The sequence below is a fragment of the Ahaetulla prasina genome, chromosome 1 (assembly GCF_028640845.1).
Source record: "Ahaetulla prasina isolate Xishuangbanna chromosome 1, ASM2864084v1, whole genome shotgun sequence".
In the NCBI taxonomy this organism is placed as follows: domain Eukaryota; kingdom Metazoa; phylum Chordata; class Lepidosauria; order Squamata; family Colubridae; genus Ahaetulla; species Ahaetulla prasina.
Window position 1 is genome coordinate 27514113 of NC_080539.1, and position 25773 is coordinate 27539885.

Consider the following 25773-nt stretch of genomic DNA (forward strand, 5'->3'; position numbering starts at 1 on the left):
GTGATGTGAACTTTGGACTCAAGACTGTGGCTGCCGTTGTATGAAAAAAAAAGTCAGTCCGGCCACATTCTTGGGAGAAAATCCCACTGCCAGACCACTAATGATTGGGGTGCCCACATATGGCTGCCCAGTGGTAAGGTTTAGGTCATGTTTAATTCTGGCTGAAGCCTATAATCCTGCCTCGAAGCAAGTGCTGAAGTCTGACCTGTCCAAGTAAAAATTATTTCAGTTTTTCAGAAATACACCACATAAAAAAATTCTGTTTCCAGCTTTCTATTGGACTATTTTACTGAATTTTGAAGCAAGTACTATGAAGTAGATTCAGGCAGGACTATAGTTAGAGTGTTATAATATGTGCTTGACTTGTTCTGCATCTCCAATGAAACCACCACTTCAGCTGCATCCTATAGGCCAGGGGTGTCAAACTCACATTCTCATGGCAGTGTCACGTGACGTATCAGGACTTCCTGCCCCTTCGCTAAACTGGGCATGGGCGTAGCCAGCATGTGATGCATCTGGTCCATGGGCCGGGAGTTTGACAGTCCTGCTGTAGGCAGTTTTCATGGAAAGCCAATCTGGTGATTCTTCTGTATTTTACTTTTGGAATTTAGTGATGGCTATTATAAGAGACAAATGCTGCATAATAAAAGCATGGGAGAGATACAGAGGTGTGTGAAGATTGTGTGCAAGTGCAACAGAGTATTTTGTAGTTATGTAGAGGTTATGTATGATATTGTATAATGACATATAGATAGTTCTCTACTTACAAGAACCGTAATGGAGCCTGCCCATTATAGTCATAAATCAAGATGGTTATATGGATCATTGCATGACTGACCCAATTTTATGACCTTTTTTGTGGCAGTCATTAAGCGAACACCATGTTCATTAAGCAAACCCATTATTCCCTATGGGGCGTTTTTGCAAGAAACTGCATATCAGTGTTGGTTTTCAGCAAAACATCATAAATCATGATCATGGGATCATGGGATGCTCCTAACAGCTGTAAATGCAGGTCAGTTACTGAGTGCCCAAAATATAGTCACATGACCTCCTTAAGAAACCAGCCACAGGAACTTCAGAATCATGTGGTGCCTTTAGGAGGGGAGGGATCTATCATAACCTCAAACGGTCACTAAGTGACACATCATAATTTGAGCACTATCCATATACAACAAGATGGGAATGGGCAGGTAAGCTTTGGTGGGAAACCATAACACTGTCAAAATTCAAAAGCTCTTCACTCACATCATATCCCATGCCTAGACTTAGTGAGATCAATGCTACTTATTGAAATAGCATTATCTTCACTGAGCTGTTCTCTGGATGGATTACTGCTCACATTGCTACTGAAAAGCAAAGCTTCTCCACTATTTGAATCTATGCTACTAAAACTCTCCTGTCTATTTGATTGTCTGTAACCTTCAATTGGGTGAAATGGTGCATCATAGGGCAACAATTTTTGAATCAATATATCTCAATTGGGCTAACTTACGTAATGCGTCCAAAATTTGAGACTCATGATTTGACAAAGTTGTGGCCACTTCAGCGTTGCTGTGCTCCCACACTGTTGTAGTCATCCAGTCATGTGATTGTCATTTACAACACTCCCTGGGGAAGCTGACAGAAGTCAGAAGTCACTCCCACTCGCATCGCTTTTTTGACCACTGTGGTAATTCCATTTCTGTTTAGATAAGAAAATATCTTTGAAACAATTACCCAGTGAGTCAAAGTCCATAAAAAGTGCCCAGAAATAACAACATATCTTGTTTTAACCTTGATCAAATAAGCCAACTTCATATTCCTTCCTTTTACTTCTAACAGTCTTAATCATTATTTAATTCAAATATTACCGTGTTTTCCCAAAAATAAGACCCTGTCTTATATTTTTTTGAACCCTGAAATAAGTGCTTGGCCTTATTGCTATGCGCTCAAAAGCCCAGTTGGGCTTATTATCAGCGGATGTCTTATTTTGGGGAAACAGGGTATCATAGGATTTTATTCCTCTTTATTTCTTTTTCAGTGTTCCATCACATTCATCAAGACCTTAACTAGTCTCTTTTATAAATCCAACAACAAAAAATCACCCGGTCACTCTCTTGGTTTATCATTTATTTATTTATCATTTATTTATTTCCCCAAAAATAAGACCCTGTCTTATTATTTTTTTTGAACCCTGAAATAAGTGCTTGGCCTTATTGCCATGCACTTAAAAGCCCAATTGGGCTTATTATCAGGGGATGTCTTATTTTGGGGGAAACAGGGTATTTCTCTTTAAAATTTACAGCCTCAGCCAGTTTCCTTTGTGGATTCAGTAAGACATCCTTTTCTAAGTCATTCTCTTGAGCTGTCAATTATAAATCCATTTTCAATGTCATCTCCATAGGGCCCTGTTCTGACTGTGCATTAAGCACACACACTGGGGGGAAATTAATTGTGCCTGCACATTCTGCTCCAGAGTCCAGGTTAAGAAGGAAGCACATCGCCATTGAGGGTGGGTGTTGGAGAAACAATTCCTAACATGTCCATCAAATGAATAAGAATATTGGTAGCTGGCATAAATGATGGAATGTATTTACACTGTACCCTTCTTACCAAAAATATCACTTATTGAAGTCCCCTTTTCTGTGCAGGGATATTCTCAGGTCAAAGGTCTTCTAATTTTTTCCCCAAGTAATTTCTCCAACATCTCCCTTCCTGTTAGATAACACCAGCCTGATCATACAACATCTAACCAGCATCTCAGGTAGTCCTTGACTCTGAACTAGAATTGGGACTGCATTTTCAATTTCTAAGCACTGTAGTCATTAAGTCATTAAGTCATCATGTGACTAGACCTGATTTTAAAACCATCGTTACCATGGCCGGGGTGAAATTCAAAAGTTTTCCCTACCGGTTCTGTGGGCATGGCTTGGTAGGCGTGGCAGGGGAAAGATATTGCAAAATCTCCATTCCCATGCCACTCTAGGGCCAACCAGAGGTGGTATTTGCCAGTTCTCCAAACTACTCAAAATTTCTCCAGAACCTGTTAGAACCTGCTGGATTTCACCCCTGCCTTTAAGCAATTAATATGTTTCATTAAGTAAATCATGTGATCATTAAGTGAACCATACTGGAACTTTTTCCGAGGATGTCACAACTTCAAACCATTATTAAAAAAACCACTGTGAGGTCTACTACCTGTAGACTAGGCAAAGTTTATTATGGGCTACAAATGCTGAGTTTCTACATGAAGTTTCTACACTTATTATGTATGGCACATGGCGGCCACAGACCAATGAATGGAACTGTCAGAAGGCCAAGATAGAAGAAGATGTTTCATAGGATGGATTATTCCTCTTTGGCTTTTCTCATTGGTGGATTTGAAACAGCAGTATCCCAGATAATCATGTGCCTCTTTGCATCCCCCAAACCAAGAAACTGCAAAACAACTGGGAAATCAGAGATAAACTATTTCTTTAGACATGTCCCTCAGGCAGATCTTGAGACCTGGCATCATCAAGAGTCCTTGGCAAAAGGTTAGATTCTGAGAGATTACAGGCTCCAAAACTGACAAGGAGGGGAAGTTTACTTCATACAGTGGAAATAAAGAATTGATTTTTTCATTTAGCACGCAGAGTTCTCCCATTTAGACTATTAAAATCTTCCTATTTACAAGAAGAGGAAACAAAGAACCATTTTGGTGAAATTCTCTCATATTTCTCAGGGACAGGCCTCCCCATTAAAGGAACTTGGTTTGTTAATTATTTCCCAAATATCTTTTGCCCCACTCCCCTCCATCATTTGCAGCCTGTCCTTCTCCAGTATGCTATCAATTTTATATTGTTGGTGAACATTGTAGGAAAAAGAAGAAAATGACAGCTGCCACATATTTCAAGAAAATTCTGCAAAGCGTCTCCATTTTTTCAGTCAACTGCAAAAAGGAAAAAAAAGAATAAGAAAGAACATCACGTTATTTATAAAAGACTTTGGAGAACTTTTAGCTCATTTTTAAAAAATCGGGGAAGGAATGCAGATTAGAAAAATGGGAAAGAACAATATAATTCCTTAATTTCCATGCACCTCTGTTATTGTTCTTCCACAGAGATAGTAAGCAAGCAAGCAAGGCAGAAGGACTTTCTCAGTATAAATTCATAGTATATGAAGATATTGGAAGAATCCTTTGTTATCCATTTTGAGTATGGAATGAAAAAAGACAACATTGATTTGTTTGGGCAGGGAAAAAAAATACTCCTATCTTTAACTCCTTCAGCTGTGTCTGTGAATCCTTGTGTGGATTGACAAGAAATCAGCTCAGGCCAATATATTGTATAGGAACCCAAAGGGCTGAAATTGCATTGAAATTGAACAAGGCCATTCTTTTAAAAAAAATTCTATGTCTAGGAATAGGAGAACATCTTAAAATTATATAAAGATGTCACCAGGAGTAACGGAACAAACAGACAAAAACTAAGGGCACTCTTGCTTCTTCTCTTCTCTTCTGTTCTTATTTTGTTTTTTATCCTTCATAGATGCATAGATACTTCTTTTTAAAATAAATTTGCCGGTGTAAGGATTAGTGGCTCCAATCCCCAACTGAGTCATGAGCTGTCTTGAAAGCTATGAGCATTCTAGCTCTTGTGGATCTTAAAGAAATGCCAGTCAGCACAAAGTTTGCAGGAATATTGCAACTCTATGGTTAGGCAGTCACTGTTGTCAGGATAAGTAACTTGATTGTCTTTGGTGACAGGGAGATTAATCCCACCATCTTGCTTAAGGGTAAGCCTCAGTCTGTGCATCTTGCAAACGCATGGTGCTGAATTGTAAAATGATGTTTCTCAGAAGATTTTTTTTTTTATTTGAATTTATATCCCGCCCTTCTCCGAAGACTCAGGGAGGCTTACATTGTGTTAAGCAATAGCCTTCATCCATTTGTATATTATATACAAAGTCAACTTTTATTGCCCCCAACAATCTGGGTCCTCATTTTACCTACCTTATAAAGGATGGAAGGCTGAGTCAACCTTGGGCCTGGTGGGACTTGAACTTGCAGTAATTGCAAGCAGCTGTGTTAATAACAGACTGCTTAGTCTGTTGAGCCACCAGAGGCCCCTGTTCACTGAAAAAAATATCAGAAGGAAGCAGATGGATTTTAATTTTTATTGTGTGATCGGAAAACACGCAATTTTACTAGCTATCTTTGAGCAAACGGTATCATATCAATGTATTTTCAGACCAGTGTTTCTTCATGCAGAGCTTGGATTCTTACCAATAGTACATTTCAGGACAAAGCACTCCATGACATAAGTAGTTTAGGAGGTGATTTTAAGCATTGACCACTTCCAAGAAAATGGGGGAATTTGTTTAACAGACACAACAGGCTCCTGACCAAAGAGACACATGTGGTCAATTTCCCCCCCGCCCATCCTTTGGCATGTGATTTTTTTAAAAAATAGAATTCGCTAACAATATTCTTCTGCATATAGGCCTTCAAATCCAAATTGCTTTTACTACAGAAGTACATAGGGTGACAAGTGCATAGAATGAAGAATATCTATGGCTGTCATATTTTTTTAATGCTCTTGAGAACATCTGGCTTGGAACAGAAGGGTGGGTAGAAGAAAGATGCCCTAAAGCTGGGAGGTGTTTGGCGGAAAAGAGGTCAGTGACTTTTTAAATTCCAACTCACCGCTGGAATAGATTGACAGGGTAAGAAGTCCTCATTCCCATGCTGTCTGTCTCCATGGTTCTGGATTTTTGCATAGTTTTAATTTTTTTTATTGTTTTCTCTATATATGTTTTTACCGTTGGTGAGCCTCCCAGAGTCGCGTTATCAGGGAGATAAGTTGCATATAAATTTAGTAAATAATTAAATTCCAGCTCTTTCCTTTGGTGGCACATGTGGCTTCCTAATATTTTTTTAAAAATATTATTATGTTAATATTACTTGGATATTACTATGGTTGATCACACACTCAGCCAGATGTTGAGACTGGATTTGTCATGTTTGTCAAATATTGAGTCCTTCCCAAGGATCTGGAATAGGCAGATGTCATTATTTAATAATATTAAGGATGTAACCTGTTCCAAGTACAGCTGCCTTAGCCTATGCCAGTGATGCTCAAGCTCCAGTTGCTTTGGAAATGAACCCAAAGCGCCTATCATTATTGGTACTTTTGTATACTGTATATTGTACTGTTTTAAAATTGGCTGTACACCGCCCTGAGTCCTTCGGGAGAAGGGCGGTATAAAAATCTAATTAAATAAATAAATAAATAAATACTTTCTTTGCTTTCTTTTGTCACCGTCGTTCTACTTCTATTTGCAAGTCTTTACTTCATTATTATAATTTAGATTTATAACACCATTAAAAATTTTTTTAGAAAAAGACTCAGGGCAGTATGTGGAACAGACAGCATTTACAAATCTGCTTTCAGTCTGGAGGTTATAGGAGCTGAAACTAACGTGGTCACCAGGTTGGAAGAAACCGGGTTATAGATTTATGGCTTGTTTGGCAGTTTTAGCACTCTTAGAAGAAAAAGGATTCTGGGGGAAAATGCAAATTAAAGAGAATACTAAATCCAGATTCTGCAAGTGCTTTGGTGGAGCTTTAACAAGTTGCCTGAAAACTCTTCTGTGGAGCTTTAACAAGTTGCCTAAACTCTTTCCAGGAGTGTTTCCCATCCACCGGGCTCAAAAATATGGTATTTGTTGATCCCTCCCCCCCCCCTTTTTGCCCCTGAAATCTGGATTTGGGCAATAGGATCTAGCAACTATGAAATGATGAAATCAAAAACCCCAGGCCAGTTTTGAGAGGGGAAAGGCCTAATTTCCTAAGCACTTAATGATTAGTTTTTTGATTTACGTGCTGCAAAATGAAGATCCAAATCTTGAAGATGGTGTGAAAATTGTCCAGAATCCAAAATAATAACATTTTGGCACATAAAGAAAGAAAAATGAAGGATACACATTTTCGAGGCTTTGTTACCTTTATCAAGTCCAACAAAACTTCACTAACATCTGGCTTAAAAAGTTATTCCATTGATCATGCAGAAATGTTCTCTAAACATCCATTTGGCATCTTTGGAATGGGGAGAAGTGTGGCAATAGGAGATTTTTTTTCTGATCGGTCAAGTGATCTAATATGGTTTTCTCTACATCATCAAAACCTGCTTCCCTAGAGTTCACTTGGATAAACACATGTTTATCTTACAATAGGGGGTGACCACAGGGAGAGGATATTCAACATATCCTAGCTGTCAACATCTTTTTTTGACCATTCCTCTGTTCCTTTGTTTTCCCCTTGCTGTCCACAGCTCATGAGTAAGGCTATCTTCAGACAACCTTAGCCACATCAATATAATAATATGCCCCCATATTAGCCAATGGCAGTCTTATGGTGGGTAAAATCTGTTGGGTGTGTCACTCATAACCTGGAGAGAGGCTGTCAGGGACTATAACAGTGGTAGTCAACCTGCTCCCTACCGCCCACTAGTGGGCGTTCCAGCTTTCATGGTGGGCGGTAGGGGTTTTGTCCGAAACTGAAGCACTTTCCTTTTTTTTTTTATTTAATTGACTTTTTAAAAAATTGTGATAGCATTATTTAAAAACATTTTCATTAGGTTTTCATAAAATTCCCCGTGACAATTTAAATTTCTGAAAATATACTATTTGTATCGCCCGTGCATAAGTTTAGTTCACATTACGTAAGTGGAACTAAATGGCGCTATAGTGCGACCGCAAACAAAAGAGCCTCGTCCCAGAATAGCTCGCACATCTCCCCCCACATCACCCAGCTGTAACAGACAAGAAGAGCTGGTAGCTGGTGCCTCCCCCACAAACCTACTTTATAAATCACCATTACTGTGGAACCGGTGGGCAGTTAGAAAATTTTACTACTAACAGAGATACAAAAGTGTGCGGTAGGTATAAAAAGGTTGAGTACCCCTGGACTATAATGACCAAGAACAGGGGTCTGGATGGATGAGGGGGGGAGGTCAGCAATGAGGGCAACATATTGCATGTGATGATAATTTCTGGCACAGAGATAGGTGGAAACTCCATAGTGAGGAAATATTATGTTTCTTAATCTATCTATGGCAGTGGTGGAATTCAAAATTTTTTACTACTGGTTCTGTGGGCTTGGTGTGGCTTGGTGGGCATGGCAGGGGGAGGATACTGCAGAATCTCCATTCCCACCCCACTCCAGGGGAAGGATACTGCAAAATCCCCATTCCCTCCCCACTCCTGGGGGAAGGATATTGCAAAATCTCCATTCCCACCTGACTCTGCAGCCAGCCAGAGGTGGTATTTGCTGGTTCTCTGAACTACTCAAAATTTCCGCTGACCTGTCAGAACTCAAAACTACTCAAAATTTCTCCAGAACCTGTCAGAACCTGCTGAATTTCACCCCTGATCCATTGGTTATAGGTTAGCCAAATTACTTCCCTAAACAGTCCCCAATCTGATCCAGCAGCCCTAGCTCCATGTCTACTTCCTGTCATCACCAACACTTTTCACTTGAGATCGGCAATGTCATTGTGTTGGAAGATCCCAAATTAACATGGGGTAGCCTCAAAAATGTGGAAATAATTAGGAGCCAGGCAGGCAGGGGGACATAGGCCTCTCTTAGAGGGGGCAGAAAGGATTATAAATGTAAAAATAGCAGGGTATTGATTTCCTGGAGTCAGGAGGTGAGAGTAAGGCCTTCTTCTTTCTCCATGGCCCCCAAAGTCCTTTGTCCCATGAAGCTATGGGGTATGCCTGCCTGAATAAAATGTTTCACCTCCGTCAGATTCTCTTTCCTCTCTCAATAAAGACTCTAGTCACACCAACAACGACAGATTTTATGTCAAGCTGTGGCTAAGAAGAATGCAGGACCCAAAACACCAGGTTCAACTTCTAACAAAGGAGGCAGAATAGGTGGACCATGAGGTCCAGTCCAACTTCAAAAATGCAGGAAGGAGTTCAGTCCACCAGCAGTACTTAGAGAAGAGTGGGTTAAAGGCCATAATTTATTGCTAAAGCTAACTTTTATTTCCGTTTCCTGTCTCAAGATAGAAAACAGTATCTGATTTTTATCCACAGTTAATCAGAGGGATTGCAAGAATCACAGAAAAGGGTCTTGGATGGACTCCTGAGTATGGCTGGCTGGGGAATTCTGGGAGTTAAAGTCTGCACATCTTAAAGTTTCTGAACTTGAGAAATACTGCCCTAGAGCTCGGGGTATCTGCGCCCCAGTACAGGGGTGAAATGCTCCCTGTTCAGACCGGATCACGCGATCCGGTAGCAAAGGGGGCGGGTAGTTAGGAGAACTGGTAGCAAAAATCCCTGCCCCCCACCACCACCCTCGCCTCACTGTTCCTCTTCTCTGTCCCTGAAGCTCTCAGTGGTGATATAGCTGCAAACGGCCTTAAATGACTGCCGCAGTGCTTCAAAGGGCCACACTACAGCTGATACTACAGCTGATACTAGCGCTATAGGCGGCTAGTAGACCGGTGCCAATATTTTTCAAGAAGGTAGATCGTTGCCTTCCAAAAAGGCAATTAGTAGACCGGTGCCTCTATTTACTCTCAAGTTTTGTATACTTTATTATTTTTATTATTTATTATTATTGGCCTTGTCCACTCAGTCACCTACCACCAAGCCACGCCCACCAATTAAGCCATGCCCACAGAACCGGTAGGGAAAATTTTTAGATTTCACCCCTGCCCCAATGTATATGAAAAACCATTGTATTCAGCTTGACTGAAAACTTGCACACACACAAAAAAGATCTTTAGTCAGTGACATATCAGTGAGTCTTCATAGAGTAATACTAAAGTAATACTGTCTTCCTCCCATTGTTTTGATGAGTTAAGCACCTAAATTGGATTATAAAACATGCTGATTTGGATTTAAAAAACACCATTTTGTTGTTTGCATGGTATGCCCAAATGAAGATTCATATTTTGGTTTAAAGTTATGGCCTGGTTCACATACAACCCAGACCATAGCTGGGCTCCCAAAACTACAGTTTTCCATTTTAATCCAGGTCTGACATGTTGTGTAAACTCAGCCTAACAACTTGACAGAAAATATGATCTTATTCAGCCCTCAGTCTTTACTCATTCATTCAGACGAACAGAAGCCATAAACACCTCCATCTCTCATTTGGCCATTTCACTCTGGAGCCTCTCTTGCACATCTACACACTTGGCCCACACCATGCACAAGTAGTTATGTGCAGCTAGGCACCATCTGCACTCCACTTCTAAAGTGGAGACTGTGCGCCATCAATCAAACTAGGATTCATGCGCCAGAGCAGCTTCCCTCCTCACATTCTGACAGCCAAACGCCTGGAAGTGTGTGAGCGCAGTGCCAGGAAGACCCCAGTTCAACTCTCTCACAGACTCACCAACAGCTAAGCTGCAATCTATCAGGCTTAGTATCCTCCCTTTCCCCAAAACAAAGATCAACCATATGGTGATAATAATGAATTCCTGGAGCACCTTACACAAGGTTACAAAGATGTAATATATGTGAAGAATTCTGGCCCTTCTCCAGAAGCACTAGACAAATTAATATCCTGGCCCAGCATGTTGTATCCTTGTGCCTTCATAAATCATTTGCAATAATCCCGCTATCTGATTTCTTCAGCCTCCATGTGCGTGACCTATTATTCGTCATTTCTGATAGAAGCTGTGGCCAGTCATATGGGACTTGCCCTGGCTACACTCTGTAGTGGTTTACAAAACAGAAATCACAACAAATTGAGTATTACTGGATTTTTAGGAAGACTTTTAGACAGCGTTTCTCAACCTCAACCAATTTAAAATGGGTGGACTTCAACTCCCAGAACTCCCAATCTTGGTCACTCCCAGAATTCTCTACCTTGGCCATTTAAAGATGTGTGGATTTCAACTTCCAGAATTCCCCAACCAACATGCAGGCTAGGAAATTCTGGGAGTTGAAGTCCACACATCTTAAAATTGCTAAAATTGAGGTTCCATATCATACCACTGATTATCGTGCATGATGCTTTTAGGATATTTTGGGTAGGTTTAGAGACATGTGGGAGAAGTGGCATAGCAAAACTTTTGATGCTGCTATATTAAGCCACATAATGTGGTAGATCTACTACTCTTCCTTCCTGCCTCTGAGCCAATCAGGCAGCAAAATAACACAACTGATTTTCATTTTAAAATGACAAGAATATAATTACTCCAAAGTAACGTAGGTGAAATTTGCCTTATTTAGAAGAACTTAGATCTATCTATCTATCTATCTATCTATCTATCTATCTATCTATCTGGCTGGCAGGCTGGCTAGCTATCTCGGCGTGATGGCTCAGCGGTTAAAGATCAGAGAACTGGTAGCAGAAATTTTGAGTAGTTCGGTGAACCGGCAAATACCACTTCTGGCTGGTCCCAGAGTGGGGTGGGAATGGAGATTTTGCAATATCCTTACCCCAAGCGTGGGGTGGGAATGGGAATTTTGCAGTATCCTTCCCCTGGAGTGGGTTGGGAATGGAGATTTTGCAGTATCCTTTTCTTGCCACGCCCACCAAGCCATGCATCCCGGTACAGTCAGCTGCAACCGCTGCTGACTGTTGGGGGCGAGTCATTGGCCCCAATGGAGAGGGTGCGCAACCTAGGCGTTCTCCTGAATGGGCGGTTGTCTTTTGAAGAACACCTGACGATCGTCGCCAGGAGAGCTTTTTACCAGGTCCGCCTGGTCCGCCAGTTGCGCCCCTTTCTAGACCGGGACTCCCTATGCACAGTCACTCATGCCCTCGTCACTTCTCGCCTGGACTATTGTAATGCTCTCTACATGGGGCTTCCCTTGAAGAGCACCTGGAGGCTCCAGTTAGTCCAGAATGTGGCTGCGCAGGTGATAGAGGGAGCCACTCGTGGCTCCCATATAACACCTCTCCTGCGCAAGCTGTACTGGCTGCCTGTGGTCTTCCGGGTGCACTTCAAGGTATTGGTTACCACCTTCAAAGGCTCCATGGCTTAGGACCGGGTTATTTACGGGACCGCCTACTGCTACCGCTTGCCTCCCACTGACCAGTGCGCTCCTATAGAGAGGGCCTCCTCAGGGTGCCGTCAGCCAAACAATGTCGGCTGGCGACCCCCAGGGGGAGAGCCTTCTCTGTGGGGGCTCCTACTCTCTGGAATGAGCTTCCCCCAGGACTTCGACAACTTCCTGACCTCCGGACCTTCCGCTGCGAGCTGAAGACGTATTTATTCTTCCGCGCAGGACTGGCATAAAATTAGGAGACTGGAAGCTAAAACATATGAAGAACGGTTGCAGGAACTGGGTATGTCTAGTTTAATGAAAAGAAGGACTAGGGGAGACATGATAGCAGAAGTTGTGAATGCTCCAACACTGGGAATTTTTAAGAAAATGTTGGATAACCATCTGTCTGAGATGGTGTAGGGTTTCCTGCCTGGGCAGACGGTTGGACTAGAAGGCCTCCAAGGTCCCTTCCAACTCTGTTGTTGTTGTTGTTGTTGTTATTGTTGTTGTTATTGTTATTATTTGAGGGTGGGAAGAATTTCCTCTGAGGTAAACACAATATTTACATGTGGATTCTGGAAGAAATTTTACTTACGATGCTTTAGAAACTACAAAGAAAAAGCTCTAAGAAATCTGAAGCAGTCCAGAGAAGACAGTGGAAAGTAAAAGTGATGCAAGAGGTGAAAAATCTAAATCTGGAATTTTATAGGTATTTAATTCTGAGTAAATGTTATTTTGATTGGACTTTAATTGTTGTTGAAACTTATAAGAATGGGTGGTGATGGGTATTATTGCACCCAATAAGTCTAAAAGGTTTTTTTCAATTCTGTGGCTACATTTAACCTCTTTAATCTGGCTACTGGATTTACTCATGTTGGGGTTTACACAATATTTGAACCATAACCGAATGAGCAGTGTTTATACAATATATTAAACCGCAGGAAAGTAACCCACTTCCGCCCAAGTTTTGTCTGTTGACAAATGTATCTGCTAGGCTTTTACCTCACTTGGTTGAGCATCCAAGCGTCCTCCATCTTTGAGATGTGCTAACAGTAATTTGGCAAGGGACTGTTCTCCACTTTTTCTCTGCTTGTATGACTAAGCCCCCCGGGGACTCCTCCGAATGTTGGATTCACCCTGGAATGTGATAGCTTGTATTAATTAAAAGCAAGTTTCAAAGCATGTGCTGGATGCATTTGGCTTCCCATAACATGCTCCAGACTTGATTGAAGGTTTCATTCACTCAGATGTAGTGTGATGGATGACTTCAACCAGAGTCGCTGTTACTGAGGCTGGAATTGCCACTTTTCTCCAAGTGACATTTCAAGGAGGGTCTGCCATCCTGAAACCCGATCAAGATGAGCAGGCGACAGGGAATTGAGCATTTCCCTAGCAGAAAAGCTCCAGTTCTTCTGCCCCCTTTGTGAATCAGTTCCTCTGGAGTTTTGGGGAAAGCTGTGTTCAGTCAACAGGGTACCGCATATCTCTGAGACTCTGCTGGTGAGGACAACACACCAGTGAAGAGGCAGCCTCCCCCTTCCCCTGATGATTTGCAGCCAGCCAGCACACAGGCGCCTTCAGTTCTCCAAGGAGGCTGCAACACACCACCCATAGCATCAACGTCCCAGACAGCCCACCCATCTTGACCCTGGCCGATAGGGCCTGCAGACAACTGGTGATGCAGAAGTCTGCAGCCATAAACAGACAGCCAAGGAAATCATCCTGGGAAGACGAGACCATGCCAAGGATGAGTCTGGAAAGGGTGCTGCAATTGCACCAGGGACTATAACCTTTTTATACGTTACAGACCCATAAACATGGGCATATGCACACACACAGGACATTCAAATAATATTTAGGGCATACATGGCCTGAAAACGAAGCCGATTCATGGTGGGAATTAATAGTTATCAGGATTAATGCTGAAAAGAATATCCATGACCAGGAGCATCGCTGCTGGGGTAGTGCAAACAACAATACTGTTGCCCTGACTGAGCTTCTTGGACTCATCCACTTGGTCACTATGGATACAAAGTGCTAGATTAGATAGAATGACTGGAAGCCAACAGTGAGTTTATTCTGTTCTTATTTATCCTGGCTACAGACTTAATCTGGTTCATATTTATTCTGTCTCATCATACAAGCACCCTGGGAGCTAAAGTTGTGTAAAAGGAGGAAGTTAACTATTTTTAAGGTGTACAAACCAAGCCAGCAATTCCCAGAATTCAGCAGAGGAAGGTACAATATTTATGGGGGGATAAAACCGAGCCAATTCTACCCTGTAAGTGCAGGTTGGCCTCAAGGCTTCATTTGATTTCTATGATTGCATTCACATGACACACTTAAGACTGGTTACTGAATTACGAAAATGGTAATTCGTTTTTCTGGGCACATATGGCTACTTCACACAAGAAGATAAGCCAGCAGGGGTCAGGTGGGGGGAACTATGGCTAACACTGACCAAGTTTAGCATGCTGTACAATTGTATCTGCAGGGTTTTTAACCTGATGTGATTGTGTGTGGGGTTGTTTTATTTATAGCTTGATCCTGGTATTGGTTCTTGCCGATTGCAAAAGCTGGTATCTTGTTGCTGATGAAAAAAAATCCACAAACAAGTCAAGGCGTCTTTGGTTATGCGTAACATTTCCGATCAATTCTTTGTCAGCCTGTCTCCAGCCATGACATTTCTGGTGGAAGAAAAATCTTTCCTTCAACAAAGGGAAGATGTATAAACTTTGGGGGGGAAAAAGAGGTGAAGTTTTTCAACTCCAATGTTGGTTTTCTATTCTCTCCCAAATTTGCTCTAATCCTTTGGGATGGAAATAATGGGCAAAAACAATGTTATTTTGTGTTTCCCCACACACACACATACACACAAAAAAAACCACTCATATTTGTAACAAAGCCACTGGCAAATTCTTGTGTTTAGGAAAGAGGTTTTTTTTTCCACATCACCTCTTTGTTGTCCATACCAAATCCTGGAAAGTGGGGGTGGAGATTGGGGAGGCAACGTTTTCCAAAAGTTGATTTATTTTTCTGGGAATTAATATTGCAACAATGCAAACAAGTGGCTACGTATCTCTCCCCCTCCCTTACCCCTTGCTAATCCAAATACAAGGAAAGGGTTTAATCAAGGTTTGGGTTGTAGTTTCTGTGCTGGCCCACAGATTCTAGACTGCATCAGAAGTACCTCTGATCACATCCAGAGAGAAACCCTGGAAGAACCAGGGCCTGGAAACCATGCTATTATTTTGCTGAAGTGTTGCTCTTCCCTCCCTTAAACCGAAGCATCTCCCTACTGTTTGTCTTTTTGAGTTTTGCAGGATCTCAGGGACAATGAAACCTTTCCCAGTTCTGCCACCTGAATCCCAAACCCTTTAAACTGGATGTTGAAGCCTCTGGGCCAGGAAGGGTTCCTCATTAAAAGGTTCTCCTGTAATTCAGAGTGCATCCTCTGTAAAGTCATTCATTGACCCTGGCAGGGTCTTCTTGGGAAAGTCTGTTCACAGGATCGGCATCTGCTCACCCTTATTTGTTTATCACATTTATCCCATCTTTATTACTTTAGAAGAAATTCAAAGTGGCAGGCATACATAATTCTAATTTCTCCCCTCTTTTCCCCCATAGCAACAAATTTGTGAGGTGAGTTAAGCTGACTGGCCCAAAGTCACCCAAGCAGCTTATGTGCCTAAGGTGGGCCTAGAACTCACGGTTTTCCGGTTTCTAGGCCAGAATCTTAACCACTATACCAAACTGGCCCTTGCCAGTCAGCAAACATAATGTAGCAATTCTGCTTGTCTGGTAAAGAGGCAAAATGGCAGCAGTCATGTTGGAAAAACACAGTGTGACAAATGCCAGACAGCAAGAGAACATAGAATAACAAGCTTGGAAGAGACCTTGAAGGTCTTCTAGTCCACCCCTTTCTCAAGGAGAAGACCTTATATCTTTCCAAACAAATGGATGTTCAATCTCTTCTTGAAAACCTCCAATAATGGAGCACCCACAATTTCTGGAGGCAAGCCATTCCACAGATTAATTCTTCTCACTGACAGGAAATTTCTCATTAGTTCTAGGTTGGATCTCTCTTTAATGATCTCCCACCCCTTCTTGTCCTGTCCTCAGGGTGCTTTGGAGAATAGATCGACCCCCTCTTCTCTGTGAGAGCTCCTCGAGTACTGGAAGGCAGCTATCATGTCACCCCAGTCCTTCTGGTTGTTAGACTAGACATATGTAATTCTCTCAACCGTTCATAGAACCACAGAAACATAGGCTGGAGGTCTAGTCCAACCTCCTGCTCAAGAGAAGAGCCTTATGGTATCCTGGTCAAATTACTGCCCAGTCTATTTTTTGAAATTTTCCAGTGATGGAGCACTCGCAATCTCAAGAGGCAAGCTATTCCATTGCTTAATTGTACCATCAGGAAATTTCTCCTTACTTCTAGGTTGAATTTCTCTTTGACAAGCTTCCACCCATTGATTCTTGTCCTGCCCTCTGGTGCCTTTAAAAAAAGTCAATCCCCTGTTCTTTGTGACAACCCCTCAAGTACTGGAAGAGTACTTGAGGGGTACCCCCTCATCTTTCTCTTTGATAAACTAAGCATACCTAACTACCTCAACAATTCATTGTATGATTTAGCCTCAAGAACCTTTATCATCTTTGTTGGTCTTCTCTGCACACTTTCAAGGGCCTCAGTATATTTTTGTATCATAGTGACCAGAACTGGACCAAGTATTTTTTTACCATGATGTAAAAAAGATGTTGAGACTCTAGAACAGGGGTGTCCAAACTTGGTCCCTTTAAGACTTGTGGACTTCAACTCCCAGAGTCCCTCAGCCAGCAAAGCTGGCTGAGGAACTCTGGGAGTTGAAGTCCACAAGTCTTAAAGGGACCAAGTTTGGACACCCCTGCTCTAGAAAATGTGCAGAGAAGAGCAACAAAGATAATTAGGGGACCAGAGGCTAAAACATTTGAAGAAGGGCTGCAGGAACTGGGTATGTCTAGTTTAATCAAAAGAAGGACTAGGGGAGACATGATAGCAGTCTTCCAATATTTCAGGGGCTGCCACAAAGAAGAGGGAGTCAAACTATTCTCCAAAGCACCTGAGGGTAGAACAAGAAGCAATGGGTGGAAACTAATTAAGGAGAGAATCAACTTAGAATTAAAGAGAAATTTCCTGACAGTTAGAACAATTAATCAGTGGAACAACTTGCCTGCAGAAGTTGTGAATGCTCCAACACTGAAAATTTTTAAGAAGATGCTGGATAACCATTTGTCCGAAGTGGTGTAGGGTTTCCTGCCTGGGCAAGGGGTTGGACTAGAAGACCTCCAAGGTCTCTTCCAATTCTGTTATTCTATTCTATTTTATTTCAAGAGTGATCTCACTAGTGCGGTGTACAGTCGTACTATTACTTCTCATTGTCTTGATATTATCCCTCTGTTGATGCAGCCTAGAACTGCATTGGCTTTTCTGGTAATTGAAGAACACTGCTGGCTCATACTTAAGTGGTGGCCCAGTAGGACACTTAGATCTTTTTCAGAGTTAGTATTGTTGAGCCAAGCACCACCTATTCTGTATCTATGCATTCGTTTCTTCTTGCTTAAGTGCAGGACCTTACTTTTCTTACCACCGAACTGCATATTTGAGTGTTCATCTGTCTAGACCCTTCTGGATCTTGAGCTTATCTTCCAAATTGTTAGCAATTCCCCCCAGATGGATTTGATGAGTTTCCCTTCTATCTTCTCATCTAGATAATTTATGAAGATGTTGAAGAGTATTGGGTCCAAGACCGAACCTTGAGGTATCCCACTGCTTACTTCCCTGCAGGCAGAAGTAGTTCCATAGTTCATGTCTCTAGAATTCTTTCTTCCCTCAACTATTTACAATTTACAGACCCCTTGCATCCTGGACATAAATTGTTTCAACTCCTACCCTCAAAATGACGCTACAGAGCACTGCGCACCAGAACAATTAGACACAAGAGCAGTTTTTCCCCAAACACCATCACTCTGCTAAACAAATAATTCCCTCAACACTGTCAAACTATTCAGTAAGTCTACATTACAAGTACTACTAATCTTCTCATCATTCTTATCACCCATCTCCTCCCACTTATTACTGTATGACTGTAACTTTGTTGCTTGTATCCTTATGATCTATATTGACTGTTTCCTAATATGATTTGTTTGCTTATTTGTTCTCTATGATTATCATTAAGTGTTGTACCTTATGATTCTTAACTAATGTATCTTTTCTTTTTATGTCCACTGAGAGCATATGCACCAAAGACAAATTCTTGTGTGTCCAATCACACTTGGCCAATAAAGAATTGTATTGTATTGTATTGTATTGTATTGTATTGTATTGTATTGTATTGTATTGTATTGTATTGTATTGTATTGTATTGTATTGTATTGTATTGTATTGTATTGTAATTCCATGAACAAGGTAGAAGAATTATACTATAAAATGAAAACACCCCTCATAGTACTGAACTGTTGATTTGTGAGGCCAAGTAGAGCTCTTGTAGATGGGTTTCAGCCGAAAAGCAAGATACAAACTGAGCAATAAATTAGGATTAGGGGACCGTTACATCCAACCTTGCCAAGTCTCCCGCTTGAAGTTTTCCTTGCTTCCTGGAATTGCACTTTCTGGCTGCCCATTCGTGAGTCACTAAAGTGTGTGTCTGTTTGTGTTTGTGTGCATGTGTTGTAACATTACCATTTCTACATGCCCTTACCAACAGGCTTGCTTACTTTCTTTGCTTGTCTGAGTTGTCTTTTTTTTTTTTCTCAATCCCAGGGCTGAAAAAAAGGTCATACAGTTCTCTAGGAATCTGCTTCCAGTTACAATGGCTGCTAAGATACCTTTGAAATCTCACGCCTTGCATCTTCCTTTGCCACATCTGGCCTCATTCCTTTTTTGTCTGATCCCGGATCTCATCTAGCAAAAATGCTCATTTGCCTTTCTCTCCTGATCAGAATTTTAAAGGGGGAGGGGCAATCTTATTCCAGCCAAGGAACTAGCTCTCCATGCTGGCAGCAAATTGTAAATGCTAAAGACCTACGTATAATTAGATGAGACAGTAAAAGATCTCAAATGTTTGGCTCTCAAGCCCAAAATCATTCTTGGAAGATAGCAACAAAAGGCGCACGCAGATGGTAATATTTCAAAAATTTCCTGCTGAGAAAATCATCCATCCATCTTACCTTCCTTTTCCTCTCCTCCTTTCCATAAGAGAGAGAATAGAATTGATTCCTGCTTTGGGGTGGACATAAGCTGCCTCTCTTCCTTTGGCGTCTCCCCACAAGACTGAAACTGAGAACAGTAGTTATAGTGACAGTAATGGTCCAAACCACAGAGCCTTTGCCAGGAAACTGAGATAAAAACGACTATATTAAAGCAAGAAAGTTCCCTAGGCTGGTGACTTTCAGGCAAATTAAATGTCAGGTCCCATAATCCCCAGCCAGCTATTGGCTGTGCATGCTGGCTGGGGAATATGAGAGTTAAAATCCAACTCATTAGCAAAACATCTGGTTGAGGGATGATAATGTTAAATTATTAAAACATACATAGTAAAACAAATGTCTGGAGGATTTTTTTAGCCTAGAAAAAAGCTTGATCCACAGTCCTGGGCATGCTTACCTAGGAACAGGGTTTAACAAATATAGAGGGATTAATAATATCCCCCACCCGCCAAAAAAATCAGACCTCAGATACTGTAATGTTGTAAATCTGGAGCCCAGAACATGCTTGCTTAGCAAGAAGATGGCTTTACCTGCTGTCCAGGGGCTAACTTTGAAGCCCACCTTTCCTTTTAATGATTTCTTAACTTGATCTGGGCTGTGCCAGAAGGAAGTTACAGTCAAAGAGGTCAGACTGCAAATTCTCCTCAGCTCCAGCCAGAATGGCCAACGGCAACAAATTATGGAAGCTATGCCCCAATTTTTTGGGAGCTTGAGGTTGCTTAATCTTACCCAATGCTACCTGACAGGGGAATGTCCACATGTGGCTACTATCAGTAGGAATTCAGAAGCACCATATTGATTCATCTAAAGATGTACAAATTATTTCATTACTACTACTACTATATAGCAATAGCACTTAGACTTATATACCGCTTCACAGTGCTTTACAGCCCTCTCTAAGTGGTTTACAGAGTCAGCATTTTGTCCCCAACAATCTGGGTCCTCATTTTACAGACCTTGGAAGGATGGCAGGCGGAGTCAACCTTGAGCCAGCCGATATCTAACTCCTGGCGATGGGCAGAGTTTTCCTGCAATACTGCATTCTAACCACTGTGCCACCATGGCATAGATGGCTAAGGTCAAATATTTTTAAGTCATTTTGCTTTCCCCTTTCCAACTGCCAGTGACTGTTTATGGATGCCAATGCAGTAATTTCCTATTTTTTCTGTTTTTTGTGTCTTTGATTTAGTGGACAGAGCACAACGAAGGCTTGACATTGGTTGGTTCCCCTATTTGCTAAATCATAACTTTGTGGTTTGTTTCGTCTTGGCTTAGAATGAGATGCTGATGCTAAAGGATTAGAATGAAGCTGGCTGTAAAGGTCATGTTTGCACAATATGCTTAACCAGGTCAATTTCAATATCTGTGGTTTGTACAACAGGCTAAGCTAAATCAGCATAGCAAACTTTGGGTTTTTTTCAAGGTTTTGTGTGTTCTGCAAACTCTAATTTTAGGGTTTGGTTCAGGATATGATGTGAATCAATAGATTTAAACTCAATGTAATTCGCTCTAACCTTAATTGTAGAAAATATGACTTTTGCAATAGAGTAGTAAATGTCTGGAACAATCTACCTGATCCTGTTGTTAGTCTCTCTCTAATCCCCATACCTTTTATCTTAAACTGTCTATCGTGGACCTTTCATGTTTCTTAAGAGGTCCCTAAGGGGGTGTGCATAAGCGCACCAGCGTGCCTATTGTCCCTGTCCTACTATTCCCAATTATATGTAATCATTCTATGGTTATGTTTTGCCTATTTATATCCTTTTTTGTGTGTGCCAAAAAAATTTCATGTGTCCATGTCTGTGTCTACTCTGTTACTTGTTTTCTTGTATTTGTTGACAAATAAATAAATAAATAAATAAATAAATAAATAAATAAATAAAATGAATACAGAAAATAGGCTGATTAAGTGTACAGGTAGCCCTCAACTTACGATCATTTGTTTAACTATGTTTCAAACTTACAACAACCTCAGAAAAAGTGACTTCAAAATTACAACCATTGCATTACACACAGACACACCGCAGTCACATGTTCACAATTCAGGCATTTTGCAACCAACTCACGTTTATTTAATTTTATTTATGTATTAAATTTATTTGCCACTCATCTCATGACAGCGGTAACATCTTGCAATCACGTGATTGCAATCTGTGATCTTCCCAGCCAACTTCTGACAAGCCAAGTTGACTGGGGAATTTGGCTTCACTTAATGACTGTGCAATTCACTTAATGACCATGTGATTTGCTTAATGACCACAGTAAAAATGACCATGATATCAAGCCTGGTCATGTGATTACTTATTAACGAGTGCATCACTTAGCTATCTCAATTCCAGTACTAATTATACTCATAAGTTGAGGATTACCTGTATTGCAAGAGTCCAATCAATCAGCCAGGGTCATCTTTGCTGCTGAGTGCAACATAGAGTTTAAATTCACGCATCTTGCAGTGGTTGAGGCTGAAACGCATTGCTCTAAACTATGTCCATTACAGAAGCCTCCGTCCGACTGGATTACTCTTCGATGATGCAAATTCATGTTGCACATGAGCATGAGAATACTATATAATTTTAACTTTGCAAGTCTGTCCTTTATCCTGTGAGACTTACTTGGACAAAAAAACCCATCATTTTTCGCACACACATACTCAAGTTTTCTCTAAAGGTTGATCTAATGTTGACAAATCAGTTCATGAGAGCCCTTGATTAAAAGCCCTTGGTAAGGCCACACTTGGAATATTGCATTCAGTTTTGGTCGTCACGATGTAAAAAAGATGTTGAGACTCTAGAAAGAGTGCAGAGAAGAGCAACAAAGATGATTAGGGAACTGGAGGCTAAAACATACGAAGAACGGTTACAGGAGCTGGGTATGTCTAGTTTAATGAAAAGAAGGATTAGGGGAGACATGCTAGCAGTGTTCCAATATCTCAGGGGTTGCCACAAAGAAGAGGGAGTCAAACTATTCTCCAAAGCACCTGAGGGTAGAACAAGAAGCAATGGTTGGAAACTGATCAAGGAAAGAAGCAATTTAGAACTAAGGAGAAATTTCCTGACAGTCAGAACAATTAATGAGTGGAACAATTCGCCTGCAGAAGTGGTGAATGCTCCAACACTGGAAATTTTTAAGAAGATGTTGGATAACCATTTGTCTGAAGTGGTGTAGGGTTTCCCTCCCAGGCAGGGGGTTGGACTACAAGACCTCCAAGGTCTCTTCCGACTCTGTTGTAGTTGTTGTTGTTATTTACTTTATTCATTAAACATGAAACTCAGTCAACTGAACATTCAAAAATGCATCACAAATACCATTGACTGGTGCTGATGGTTGATACGGGTTGCTGCCAGCATCCTAGGTATCAACCAAGTACCTTCTTAAGATATATGATGCTCCAAGTAGCACAGTTTTTTGCAGTTCTGCTGGTGTTATTGCAGGAAGCTGCAATTTGTTGATGTATCTTATAAAATTCTTGGACATGGTACCAAGTACCTCAATGACAATGGGTATCACTGTTACATGTTTCATCCATAGCCGTGTATTATTATCATTATCATTATCATTATCATTATCATTATCATTATCATTATCATTATTATTATTATTATTATTATTATTATTATTATTATTATTATTATTATATGAATATCTCTCAAGCTGTGCTGAATTTGAAGCTTTTTTCATCCTTCTTTTCTCTGCAGCCCAGGCTTGTTCTGATCCAAGACAAGGACCGGGAGAGAGGCAGGCATAGGGCCACCATCCAATTTAGAAAGGAAAGAAACTTTTTCTTTACAGAGTACACTCAAACTACACGCTAAACCTGTTCCTGGCCAGACTGGGGCCTCAGCACCCTCTGCTGGACAAACTATGTAGATGCAGTTGAATGCTAGGAAGCTGAATTTGTAGTTCAAGCTGCCTGCATCCAGCATCAAGGCTGCTTGGGAAACAGCTGCTAGATCAGGGCTGGGCTGGAATTTCTCAAGTCAAATTTCGCTGTGAGTCTTGCTGACAAAGTTTACCCAATCTTAACTTTATACAGTTCTGTGTTTTCTTTGGGTTCCATTGTTATTGTTTGTTTTATAGCATTTGGCTGTCTCCCAATAAGATTTGCATTAGGAACCAATAGCAGTCATGATCTCTAAAAGTATTTCTTAGGAGGCAGACAGTCCGGTGCTTGGCATCGCTTTGCTTCGTAAATCTAGATTTTATCAGGGGATGTTAGTGTGAGAAACAAGTTCATTAACTCATGTAAAAGCTCATGAATCTTAAGATCTATTTTGGAGGAGAAGGTCCCCTAAATCTTTGTTGAGAAGGAGCTTGACACACTGGAACACTGGGCCCTATCTTTAAAAAATGTAATTCAATAGTAAGAAAAGTAAGTTCTACATTTAGAGATATATGAGAGAGCATATGCACCAAGACAAATTCCTTGTGTGTCCAATCACACTTGGCCAATAAAAAATTCTATTCTATTCTATTCTAGATAAGGAAAAAGAAATGTACAGGTACAGAATAGGTGATACCTGGTTCAATAGCTGTAACTGCAAGATGGATCTTGGAGCCCTAGTGGACAATCGCTTACTTGTTTGTATAAACAAACCTAGTGGACAATCACTAAATATGAGCCAGCAGTGTGCTGCACCTGCCAAAAAAGCCAACACGGACCTAGGCTGCATAAACAGAGGGATGGAATCAAGATCATGTGAAGTGTTAATACCGCTTTATAATGCCTTGGAAAGACCACACTTGGAATATTGCATCCTCTTTTGGTTGCAACAATATTAAAAAAATGTTGAGACTTTAGAAAGAGTGCAGAGAAAAGCAACAAATACGATTAGGGGACTGAAGGCTAAAACATATGAAGAACAGTTACAGGAATTGGGTATGTCTAGTTTAATGAAAAGGACTACGGGTGACATGACAGCAGTTTTCTGATATTTAAGAGGCTGCAACAAAGAAGAGGGGGCCATCCTATTTTCCAAAGAATCAGAAGGCAGGACAAGAAGCAATGAATTGAAAGTAATCAAGGAGAGAACCAACCTAGGAGAAATTTCCTGACAGTTAGAACAATTAATCGGTGGAACAACCTGCCTCCAGAAGTTGTGAGTGCTCCATCACTGGAGGTTTTAAAGAAGAGATTGGACAGCCATTTGTCTGAAACGGTATAGAGTTTCCTGCTTGAACAGGGGTTGGACCAGAAGACCTCCAAGGCAGTGGTGGGATTCAAAATTTTTTACTAACAGTTCTGTGGGCGTGGCTTGGTGGGCGTGGCAGGGGAAAGATACTGTAAAATCTCCATTCCCTTCCCACTCCAGGGGAAGGTTACTGAAAAATCCCCATTTCCACCCGATCAGCTGGGACTCCGGTGGCAGAGAATAGATGGGGGTGGGGCCAGTCACAGGTGGTATTTACCGGTTCTCCAAACTATTCAAAATTTCCACCAGCGGTTCTCCAGAACTGGTCAGAACCTGCTGAAACCCACCTCTGCTCCAAGGTCCCTTGTGACTCTGTTGTTCTGTTACCTTTTGTGATCAATGGTACTTTGGGTGGCACCACCGAATCCTTAATGTCTGCTAATCAAGTGTCATCGTTGCATTGAGTCACTCCCAGTGCAAACACAGGTTTGGCTTGCATCAAGAATAAGCATCTACTTTCATAGGCTGGGTCTCTAGATTTTCCTCCTTTGGAACAGGTGTATCCACGAAATCATGCAGGGGCTCAGCAAGTTGAGCTTTGTTGAAAGCTTTTTTTTTTTTCAACGCACCATCAGGTCATTCAACAACAACATTGATATTCTCCATGATGATCTGTCCCTAACCTGTTTTTTCAAGTTTCCCAAATGTGTACTCATCACTGGCGCATCTTATACACATTCTAAAAGGAAAATGCTCTCAAGGGTAACACCCCAGTTTGTTTTAATTTGGCAAATATGCCCCTTTATCTGAAATCTGGGAAACATATGGGGGCCTCCATCTCAAAAACACCAAAATAAAAAAAAACGGACTCCCCACAGGCTAAATAGAATAGAATAGAATTTTATTGGCCAAGTGTGATTGGACACACAAGGAATTTGTCTTGGTGCATATGCTCTCAGTGTACATAAAAGAAAAGATACGTTCATCAAGGTACAACATTTACAACACAATTGATGATCAATATATCAATATAAATCATAAGGATTGCCAGCAACAAGTTATAGTCATACAGTCATAAGTGGAAAGAGATTGGTGATGGGAACTATGAAACGATTAATAGTAGTGCAGATTCAGTAAATAGTCTGACAGTGTTGAGGGAATTATTTGTTAAGCAGAGTGATGGCCTTCGGGAAAAAACTGTTCTTGTGTCTAGTTGTTCTGGTGTGCAGTGCTCTATAGCGTCGTTTTGAGGGTAGGAGTTGAAACAGTTTATGTCCAGGATGCGAGGGATCTGCAAATATTTTCACGGCCCTCTTCTTGATTCGTGCAGTATACAGGTCCTCAATGGAAGGCAAGGAAAGGAAAGTAATCTGCAGCTGTGTTTCACCACCATTTCTTGCGAGTGAGCTCTTGCTAGCTT

General features: G+C 41.2%; 1 protein-coding gene across 16 annotated transcripts in view; it reads left to right on the forward strand.

Moving 5' to 3' along the window:
- ELN (elastin) overlaps window positions 1-25773 on the forward strand; it is a 107641-nt gene that overhangs the window by 9096 nt on the left and 72772 nt on the right. The gene's annotated exons all lie outside the window — the stretch shown is intronic.